Genomic DNA, 11028 nt, shown 5'->3' with positions numbered 1-11028 from the left:
TCGAAATAACAACATCATCTCACATTGTTGGTCATTTATAACTGGAAGATACACTTAAATTAGTTACATTCTTGTTTACGCAATGAAATCAGCGTCTCTTTTTCATATAGTCCGACACGATGAGGATGTTATCTTGGTTCGGTGAGTTGGATATACATTATGTGTTGCTCATGCCTTGTCACTGCACGTAGCCTAGGTTGTATATCATGAATGCAATCAAAAGCCATCTATTTACGAACAGACAATGTACCTGAACACGACATATAAACGATGGAGTGACATTCTCGTCTCTTGAAATGATACCATAACCTGAATATGTTTTGACATTGATTAAATAAGCGGCTCATGCAAAGTAACACAATTCGTTTTTCGATAGACGTGCCTTGGTTAATTATTTTCTGATTGGCATATTTAAGTTTCAAGTTTTAATGTCGTGTGCACAAGTACAGTGAAATGCCTTTCTTGCAAACTCAAAGAAAGGCATTTCACTGTACTTGTGCATGTGACATTTCAACTTGAAACTTAATTATTTTGACTAAATGTATTCCGATAATCCCTGTAATTTTTCTTAATTCGTTCACTGTATCTCTAAACATTATATGAACCTCTGTCTATCGAAACAGTTGAATTTAGCTCAAAGGCTAAAAGTTGAATTTAGCTCAAAGGCTAAAAGTTGAATTTAGCTCAAAGGCTAAAAGTTCATCCAAGTAGCAAAATAATACTAATAGTCTACTAATACTAATACTACTACTAATAAAGTATTATTACATGATATTGTTATATTCTATTATATGTGTATTAATAATTACAAACTATGCTTCAAATGTGTAGTAGGCCTACACTTATATTAGTAATGTTTTATCGATGATGAAGTACATTTTCTAGACATGGGTTATTTGCATAAATTCTGTCAAAAAAGGATTGTGACCCTGAGACCAAAATAGACTGTTAAAACATCATTGATTATGAATACTTTTGAAATTATCTTCCAGTGTAAATGATGTGTTATGGCGCTATGACAAGGCAACACATTGAAATGCATTATTTTTTATTTTGTCCAATATGGTTATATTATTTTTTAAAACATATAAATATTCTGAAAGACAAAACAAGTAGGCCTAGCCTACCTCTGTACTTTCAATCCAGAAATACATTTTGCGCATTCGGGAAGACTCCAACATCTTCTCTATGCTCCCACTGTAACAGCGATAGGATTTGGAAGGCTATGGAATTAGGCTGTTCTACCAATGTTACCATGCATCTGATGATGGCAGCCGCTGTGGTAGGGAACAAGACAAAACTTCACAAGATGATTAAAGTGTCCCTAGCCTACTTCAGCACGGATCATTCCGTTTCGAATAGAGAGTAGTCTATATGGCCAGGTCTTGTCTTCTTATAGCCTACTAAAAAGGGGCCGCGCAAAACCCATCCACAGGTTGCAAAATTAACTCTAAAAGCGGCAATGGGTCCGTTTGGAAAAATGTCTCTCTTTTGTATACAAGTGGTGTGTAGGACCTCCCGAGTGGTGCAGCGGTCTAAGGCACTGCATCGCAGTGTTGCGGCATTACAACCGGCCGTGACGGGAGTCCCATAGGACCTCACAATTGACCCAGCGCTGTCTGGTTTAGGGCCTGCAGGCTGACTGCGGTTTTTAGTTGAACGGTGTTTCTTCCCAACAAATTGGTGCAGCTGGCTTCTGGGTTTAAGCGACCGGGTGTTAATAAGCGCGGCTTGGCGGGTCATGTTTCCGGGGTACGCATGACTCGACCTTCCCCTCTCCCGAGCCCGTTGGGGAGTTGCTGCGATGAGACAAGATGACAATTGGATCGTAATTGGATATCATGAAATTGGGGAGAAAAAGTGGGTAAAAATTACAACAACAAAAAAGTGGCGTGTGGCTGAACTGAAAACGTTGACCCCATAGTGCACTTTGTGATAAAAGCACAACATTTGGCACAGAGCAGCTATACACGAGCCCATCATTCTGCAGCGATACACCATCCCATCTGGTTTGCGCTTATTGGGACTATCATTTGTTTTTCAACAGGACAATGACCCAAACACACCTCCAGGCTGTGTAAGGGCTATTTGACCAAGAAGGAGAGTGATGGAGTGCTGCATCAGATGACTTGCCCTCCACAATCGGCTGACCTCAACCCAATTGAGATTATTTGGGATGAGTTGGACCGCAGAGTGAATGAAAAGCAGCCAACAAGTGCTCAGCATATGTGGGAACTCTTTCAAGACTGTTGGAAAAGCATTTTTATTTTTTTTAAATTTTATTTAACCTTTTATTTTATTTAACCATTTAACTAGGCAAGTCAGCACGAATTCCAGGTGACTACCTCATGAAGCTGGTTGAGAAAATTCCAAGAGTTTGCAAAGCTGTCATCAAGGCAAAGGACTGATCATGTCAACATCATCAATCAAGTCGACAATTTACTGGCAAATCCTTTTTAATCCTTCTCATATGAAGAGAAACAATGAAGAGAAATTATAGATAAAACGTATCGGTGCTCATCGGCCATTGGCCATAAACATTACATAACAAATTGGAAATCGCAAATTCAACAATGAGTGGTTTGGAAGGAATCAGTTACAGTGGCTTTGTGGTCCCAAATCTGGGATGAACCTTCCTGTTCAAGTGAGCACAACAAGGTGAGTCCAAAAATGTATTGTATGCTGCTGTATAAATGTTGTAATATGCCAGGGAGATATGTATACTGTAGCTAAGAAAGTATTACGTGTATGTTGTGTAGTAAGATGTTAGTAGCCCACATGCCTCACCCTAATAATTTGGTATATTTACCCCTCTTCATTTCGCCTACTATTCTGACTGGTGGTGCACATGTAGCCTATAGCCTGTTTTAGAGAAATGTAATCATCAAATATTGTAAGAGCTTTCATTGTCTGCTTACATGCCCCCTTTATTTATCCTACGGTTTTGACTTGGTGTACAGGGAGAACACTGTAAGAACGGCCCATGTTCTGAATTCTGTCGCCGTACATTTCATAAGTGCTAAACAAATAGTTATATTGATAACGTCCGTCCTAGCTCGCTCATTAATGTCTGAATCGAAATTACAGATTGTCTCTAATCCGCTTCTCGTCCCCTTATGCCATAGTTTGTACATCTCAACTGTCATTAGAAACCCAATTTGTTTAAGCAAGTCAGCCATATCAGCTATGTTTTTTTGAAAGGCAATAAATGAGGCTCAATGAACTGTTGCTGCCAGACAAGACTCTGCTGATAGCCAGGTGTTGCAGTGGTTTGATGTTAGGACTGCTGTTGGGACAGCTTTATGTAGGCCCTAACAGTTTGTGGGCACCGTTTGTCACCGTTATAGTGCAATTGATGTATTGTGTTGTGTTGTGTTGTGTAGTGGCTTTGCTGGCATGCATCCCACTTTTCCCCCACCAAGATGTACGTGCTACAATCGCCACTGCATATTTCAGATGTAATTGGAACTGAGTTGATAGCCCAAAGCATTCCAAAGTTAGAGCTAAAAGTCTGATGGCAGATGAGCTCATTTTTCCTATATCGGTGGCCATTTTAGGTTGTACTGGTACATGTATGTCAGATTAGCTCAATCGCCAATTTCTCAGCCTCTGAGTATCACAGAAATCCAACACTTTGAATGAATAACAGAAAAATGTCCATGACAAGTGGCTATGGGTCAAATTGATCAAAATAACGTTTATTTTCAAACATCCAATTTGCTATAAATGTCAATTTTTTTTCTAATATGTGCTTATTTTGGGGGCATTAAACCATTTATTTGTGTTACAAAAAGTGAATAAAATAAAACGTGTTACTGCTTGACAGACAGTGTCAATTTGCAGCCATTACCAATTATGACCTTCGCTGACGCTTCTAAGATAAAAAAATATGTTGCCGCTTTTATAGTTAAGAAGACAGCGGCCATATTATGGGGCAAACCATCCCGACTCCCGAGAGCAACGATGAGTGATCATGACCCTGACCCTATCTCGGCTAGTTAATCATTTCAGGAATTGTACATTTCAGGAAAGTTAAATGGATGCATTTTAAGTCCCAGAGGAATGATCAGATCCTTGTCTATAATAAGCTTTGTCAACCAGCAAAGTGAAGAATGTGAAAAAGTGGATACAGAAAGTAATGACTTGTAAGGACATCACATTAACTTTTGCCAAATCACGCACATTCAGCTTCAAAGAAAATAGTAGGCTACTTTCCCTTCTGTGACAGTGCACCAACTCCCCTTTTCAACCCTGGCTCTGCTGTAATCCAATCCAAGATGTTTAGTAAGGGAGAGAATAGGAATCCACGAGTGGCCCATCTTCACCTGGGAGTGAAGCCTATTCTGTACGCCCACAAACAAGGACTCTTGCCCATATAAACAAACACACATCACACCCACACACAGTGTTCCTCACTCATCATAACTCCCAACAAGCAGTGTCCAACTGTAAAACAAGGCAGAGACCCAGGAATCTGTCAGGCCCCGTGTCTGTATTGTTGGTATTCCTCAGTGAGTTTACTGAGCTCAGTAATAAATAGCCGGGGTGACCCAGCTTTAGCCTGCTGGAGGCTGGGGGACAAAGCAGAATGCTGGATCAGAGTTCCATCAAAACACACAGCAACACACAGAGAGAAAACTAAACCCAGCATAGTGTTTGTGTGGTTAGAGTTAGTGACTCACTGCTTTTCCTGGCAAAACAGATTTTTTTTGGTGAAAAGTGCTTATAGCATAGAAAACATTGGAAACAGGGCCTATCTGAGAGTGAACAATGCAGGATGTCTGTTTTGCAAAATTGCAAAAACTGAGATTAGGCGTGCAGTTGTGATATACTGTATGTTTTCATTTGTGCCGTCAGTATCGATAGATAAATCATTCATTGCTGGAACAACAACATTGGGAGAAACAAAGCATGTTAACGAAGAAATATATGAATAAAGAAACATACGTTTGGTCATGTTACCAATAGACCCAGGGCTGGTTCCAGGCAGGAAATTAACTCAGCATTAAATGTTTTCACACGAGGTGGGGGAGCCCCCCCAAACCAAATCTTGCAATGTGTTGTTGCATTTAATCACAAGTATTTTATGTAGTCCTTGTTTTTGATCTATCTCTACTGCTTCCGATCTTGCCAACCCCTCAGTGCTCATGGCAACACTGACACAAACAGCAGACATGGATGAAAGTCAACTCAAAATGGCCACCATCTCTGTTTACATGGAAATAAAAGTAGATCATCACCACCTGTTATCAGTAACTGCCTCAATTTGTTACATGCCAGAAATGTTCTTGCAGGGAATATTTCCCTGATCATTTTTTTTAAACATGGTGTCAACTTTCCTCTTGGTTCTAAAATAATGTCCAGTAATACACAGGAAAACTGCCATAGGCCTAGATGGACATTTGGTCAGTCTGTACTGTAGGATGACGTGTCAGAGTTTGGGATTCCTAACGGAAATATGCACTCAGCATCATTTCCCCCTCGACAGCTTCCTTGTAGGGTACATAGTGGTCATCATGTAACCAATTAGACAAGATATGTCTCAATTTGTTCCACGTTGGGGCCATGGTGTGGCCGGAAGCTTTGGCCCGAGCAAGCATAGATATACGCAGCAGCACTCCGTTAAATTGATGAGCTGAGCTAGCTTCTGACTCCACCATCTGGAATTCTAGTCTGGGGTTCTGCTAAAAGCTGCTGACCCACGTTTCAACTCTTAAACTCGGGGAAGAAGGCAAGAAAGAAAAAAAGCCTGTCATGTCGGGAAGAGTCACTGTGTCAAAGTCCTTTATCTTACCATCAACAGGGGAGTTGGAAATAAGATTGGAGGCCTGAGTCGTCTGAGGCTGGGGAAATAAAGACAGAGCTATGAGACAAGTCAGACTGCTGTTCGTTCTAGTAGTGTACAGCAGGGCTTGGTCCCTGGTCCCTTATGGTTTCACAGCTTAATGCTATGATGTTAAATATTTGATTGTTTTCCATATTTATTGTTTAAAACATGAATGCCACAACTGTACTCTGATGAACATCTTTTTGTTCTTATCAATGGGCAGACCAATCATGATCGTTCTTTAGATGTCCGGTAAGGACTGAGAGATAATACCCCACCTTGACAACGAAGATAGAATGAGACAATAGGTTGCACTCTCTCTCTCTCTCTCTCTCTCTCTCTCTCTCTCTCTCTCTCTCTCTCTCTCTCTCTCTCTCTCTCTCTCTCTCTCTCTCTCTCTCTCTCTCTCTCTCTCTCTCTCTCTCTCTCTCTCTCTCTCTCTCTCTCTCTCTCTCTCTCTCTCTTTCTCTCTTTCTCTCTTTCTCTGTGTCTAACACACATACACCCTTTCACTCTATTCACTCTATTTAAAAAAAAATATATGTATCAAAGGTTTTCCTATCCCAGAGGATCTCCGAGGCAATCTGTAGATGTCCGATCTGGCATTTCTTAAAAATAGCAGAGAGGAGTAATAGCTCCCAGGGCCATAGAATGCATTTTTACTCTACAAACAACAAATTATCTTCAAATAAAACCTGACAGACTTTTACCCAAGTGCTTTCCAGCCTCAAGAAACACAGTGATCCAGCTGACCCGGAAAATATTTTGTTTTTCCACACCCTTCAGTTCCTTCGAAAATGATGGACTTCAAGGTAGAACATTGGGCCACTTCATTTGCTCTGCACTAATTGATAGCCCCAGTCGACTTTCAGTCGTTTGATTCATCTGTGGTCTAAGTCCACTGAGAGGCCTTAGAGAAAATGAGAAATTCTGCTTTTAATCCATGGCAGAGAACACTCAAGTTTGAATATGCTTCTGGCGCCTTGAGCAAACAGACAGCACTTGAAGCGACAAATTATTGTAAACATGGAAAGAATATGGCCTCACTTCAATGGAGTGCAGAGGACAGCTGTTGAGAGCAGTCTGCAACAAACTGTACAGATGTTACAACTGACAGATAACACAAAATCTTTTTCAAATAAATCACTGTCTTCTTTAATCAGCTTTCGTCTTCAGTGAATTACATTAAATGGGAAGGGGATACCTAGTCAGTTGTACAACTGAATACATTCTTCTGAAATGTGTCTTCTGCATTTAACCCAACCCCTCTGAAACAGAGAGGTGCGAGGGGCTGCCTTAATCGGCGTCCAAGTCATCGGCGCCCAGGGAGCAGTTGTTTTGGGGGGTTAACTTCCTTGCTCAAGGCAGAACGGCAGATTTTTCCACCTTAGCGGCTCCGGGATTCGAATCCAGCGACCTTTCGTTTACTGCCTCAACACTAGGCTACTCGCTTTTGAAATCCCCCAAAGTCTGCTTCAAAACAATGTCCCTCTGTTCACATGCTCAGCATAAATAATCGGACACTCTCTCGTACTCGTACTGGTGCCGTTAAGGCCCTTGCTCACTCCCTTCTACACTATCTGCGGATACCACCGAGGTCAGTTCACAGCAGCACAGCCGGCTGGCAGCATGGCCACGTGCAGAACGACATTAAAACTACACAGGTGTTGGAGAGAAAGAGCCTCTTTGGGGCGTCTCTCTCTGGGGATAGTAGACTGATACAGTCGTTATTACTAAGGCCCAGTAGAGAGAGGCGGCCTTGGGGCTGGTGTTCCACAATGCCCATTGTTTACTAACTGCTACAGAGGACTGACTAAGATATATCTTCTGCTGTACCGCCATTCAGTCAATTCAATACTATATAAAAAGTTTATAACAAAAACACAAAACATACTAGCTACTGTAGTAAATGTAACAAACTTTCGCTGATTATATTGGAGGAGCAACATGGACCTCTCAGAGGGGGAGGAAAAGTTACATTTAATCATATTTTTATCAACTTAATGCAAATGACAATAAGCCTGAACTGGGCACACCTCCACGGAAAAGTTCCAGATGGAGCTCGCAGTCTGGTCAGAAATAATAATGTGGCGTTACATGTGGGAGTTTGATTTACAACCAGAAAGAGGAGGATCTAAGAATAACAGGTGGTACTGGATGTGCAGGTGGTAATGGATTTGGGCAGTGAAGTTGATAAGGCAAAGGCCGAAACTTGTGTGAGACTTGAGTATCTTAAAAACACTGGCAACTCTTCAAAAGGCTGAATGGGGAAATATTCAGCTATTTGAGCGGATGTTGGAAGCCATCCAACATTACCTAAACACAGGGAGACTGAGGCACTGAGCGCCGTATCAGCCAGAGAGGTACCGCCAGCTGCAGCACACCATTAATTCATGCGCCTTGGTATGCTGCAAGTCAGACTAACTTGAATTCATGTCAAAAACACTACACTAAACTATGCCTGGAAACTACAGAAACATACCAATAGGAATATTTAGAAATGCAGTGATAAGGATTTATAAGGAGTCCTTTTGGTAATAGTTTCTATGAACCAGCGGTATATAACACATTCACACAGTGTCTACCTGTGTACTGTAGGACATACAAAACGTCAATGACATCCATTGTGAACTATATGAATTACTATAAGCCGTTACATCTGCTTATGGCTCCCTATAACAGCCTTTATAAACAATTTACAGACTACATTGCCTCTTCGTAAATGCCTCATAGGTATTGTTCGACAAGTAATGTACAATACATAAAGGAAAGTCCCATGTCGTATAAAACGGTGAGTTCTACATCCTTACAACACACTAGCAATCCTTTGAGTTGAAACTGTTCGGTCTCTACTCTCTATGGTTTATGAGGAGGAGAAAGTGGAGAAGGGCTGGCTGGGGTTCAACAGGCAGAAGAAATGATGTTTGGTCTGCCCATTTTTTTCAAACTTACTATCTCTGTGTATAAGAACGCCACAGCATCAGTATAGTAGGAATCAAAGTCCTACAAATAACAGAGCAGTTCTGATCTGCTGCCAAATCCACGGTACTGAACTCTAAAAGTGAATAGCGCGTCAGACGGTTGGTGTCAGCGATGGGATCCAACTCTGCTGATAGTAAATGGAGAACAAATTGCTTTGATAAAAAGGTCACAATGTTACAGTGTTTCAAATGGAAAAAAAGCCTCACCCAAGGACAAGCGTTCATTGGTGTACTAGCTTGTTTTGGTCACGCTACACTGGCTGGCTGATGTTTTGATTCCTCTGACTCACCAGAGCTGGGAGATAATGAAGTGTCACTTGATGATGGTCTCAATTTTTATCTATCCTCATTGTTGGGTGGTGAGTGAGTCATGAGACGTTGTAATATAAGTAGGGATGTGGAAGCCACATTCAAGGTTGTGTTCTGTTCCCTAAACATCACGTCCTTGTCACCTGTCCGTGAGGCACATACTCCAGTAGTTACTAATAGGGAGTCTGGCTAAAGAAGATTACCTTTCTGGCTAGAACGTTTGGCAGGAAAACTAAGAAGAGCACGGTAAACATGAGGTCTGTCTGTGTCTGCCACTGGGTTCACTGGCTGGTCACTACAGTTTCACACGGCCCACAGTAGCCTAAATGCAGGGCCTTACCACGACTAAAACATGGAAGTAGAAAAAACATCACTCAAGTTCCAAGTAGGCCTACCGTATGCATCACAGATTCCTAAAGAAAAGTTTGACATTTTCCAGAATAATGTAACATTCTAACATCATTTTTTGATATTCTCTTTGTGTTATTGGCAGATTTGACGTCCTGATCATCAGCCATTGCTCTGTGGCATGACGTTTTAGCAGTGCCGCTTCACCCAGTATCAGTGTAAATTTAGCTCACTCCTGGACCGTGGCTGTGAGGCAGTGAGTACCCACTAACTAAACACTCCTCAGTGACATGAAGGCCATCCATCACCGGACTCTGCCATTGTAGTGCATGTGAGAGAGAGATTGGGTCAAACTCTGCTAAATCATCTGAATTCCTGCTGTGTCTTGGCCCTTGCTCTCTAGATGAAGATAAAGAGTCATGCACATTCCTCAATTTAATCATTAATGAAGTAACATGTGATGATGTTGTGTTGTGGTGTGTAATGTCTATTAAATGTGCGACATATGTAATGTTTGTATTACATTTTTGTTGTATACAACATTACATTATTGCAGGTATTGTAATAACATTCTAATGTAGTGGAACTTTTTTTTTTCAAATGTTCCCACCAAAATGATCTTTACATTTCACACTATCGACTCTTGGTGATATACAGTTATGCATTGCTTTTTTGCTCTTGGAAAACATGCCAAAACTTGAGTTCCATTGGTTATACTGTACAGAACACACTAAATAAATAAACGTTGCTTATCACTGCTGAGGAATAGAACACACAGTGGCACCAGGAACTCCACTGACATCAATCTGAAGACCTTTGACCCAATTTTTCCTCCAATCTGACAGATCATTAAACACTGAACGCTACATCATCAATCTGAAGGCCATTGATCAGATCTGATCATTGTTTACGGAAAGTTGCTCACAGACTTTATCAACAAGTCTACGTGTTATCCCAAGGAACTCAATAATCGAGAAAGAAACAAATAACCTACACTGAGCGGCATGACAAAACAAGGAAGTGGGTAGATCAGAGAGACTGTCCTTCCAAAGAACATCCTTCCAGACATAAAGTCAGTTATCATTATTAGTGAGAAGGAAAAAAAACTACGACAAAGACATTAAGGGGCATCCCCATGATTGGATGAGGGCTAAGGGATGGACAGGGGGCTGTCAGCCTGGTGCTTTTATGTACCTACAGATGCCTATGAACCTAGAGGAAGACTGTGATGGAAGGCACCTGCTCCAGGCACTGGTTCCTCTCTACTGAGCCCCTTTTGGATGGCCTATCCTCTATACTTTCACTGAGCTGCCTATATCTGGGGCTTCTCCCTCCAGCATACCAGCAGCTCACCCAGACGTAGCCTTCTCTGATGAGCTCTTCTCTGGCCAGTGGGAACCAGGGTGAAGGGCCACAGAGCTGAAAACTGAGACTGGATCTACTAATTGAGTGATAATAATATGACCCAGTTGGAGGATGTATGAGTGCCTATGCGACAGCTCCCTTCTAAACAGATTTATGAGAGAGAAAGAGACCAAACCTCAAATAACACGCTCCATAACA

The sequence above is a fragment of the Salvelinus alpinus genome, chromosome 15 (assembly GCF_045679555.1).
Source record: "Salvelinus alpinus chromosome 15, SLU_Salpinus.1, whole genome shotgun sequence".
Lineage (NCBI taxonomy): Eukaryota > Metazoa > Chordata > Actinopteri > Salmoniformes > Salmonidae > Salvelinus > Salvelinus alpinus.
This window is presented reverse-complemented; position numbering follows the sequence as displayed.